Consider the following 942-nt stretch of genomic DNA (forward strand, 5'->3'; position numbering starts at 1 on the left):
AGATTTCGGCAGTACCTGTATGGTTAGTGAGAAAGTCCATATTGCAAATGTACGGTCCCTTACTAGACGTCCGAAATCGTTTGTAAAATTCGCGGATGGCGTCGGGCCGAGCGGCAGGGCCGGACCTACCAGGAAGTCATCAAATGAACTTTGTCGGACATTCGGTTTCCGTTTTACAAAAATAATAAGATTTAGGTCATTTTTCCGATGTCCCGGAAATTCCCACAAGAGGGTATAAGCAATCATATTGCTATTGGACAAAACATCACGATTCACGACGGGGCCTTATCTCGAAAACTGAAAATATTTAGAAGCCGAAACTCGGTGAGCGTAGGGGAGGCATAATGGGCAGTTGGCCCCGAACAAGATGGCGTCTAGGCCTCAACGATTTTTGAGTTATGGCCATTTATCTGGGATTAAAGGTCCAAAATGAAAATAGAGAAATTATTTTTCCACTTCACGTCAAAGTCAAGGAGCCTCCGGTGTCAATAAAAAAAGAACCAGCCATTTATCTATCGTCATTTAAGAGAAATCGTACAACGACACCTTGGTGTTGTTCACGGATAGGTGTTTTTTTTTCAACGGTTACAGATCCAGTTGCAGGGTGTTCTTATGAATCTTTTTAAAGTGTGCTGCGGAGCTCTGCGAGATTTCTGTGATTTTCTATGATTTTCTGAAATAACACACACTCACTAAACCCTCCGTAAATAACTCAGTTCTTAACGTAAAGACTTAAAACTCAGGATTCTGTAAAGGCATACCCCAATCATGATATGAGTTTATTTATAGCTTCCTGTGCCAACCGGAAGTGCCTTTAATGGTGTCACAGTGGCAGTTTCCATGGGTTAAAAAGGTCAGATCTTTTCAAAACTTCATATGTGTGACTAGGTAACCCTCATGAACTGTAAATCAGTCATTTCTCCCAACAGATGTCAAAGAAAA

This window comes from Oncorhynchus gorbuscha, linkage group LG01, assembly GCF_021184085.1.
Source record: "Oncorhynchus gorbuscha isolate QuinsamMale2020 ecotype Even-year linkage group LG01, OgorEven_v1.0, whole genome shotgun sequence".
In the NCBI taxonomy this organism is placed as follows: Eukaryota; Metazoa; Chordata; class Actinopteri; order Salmoniformes; family Salmonidae; genus Oncorhynchus; species Oncorhynchus gorbuscha.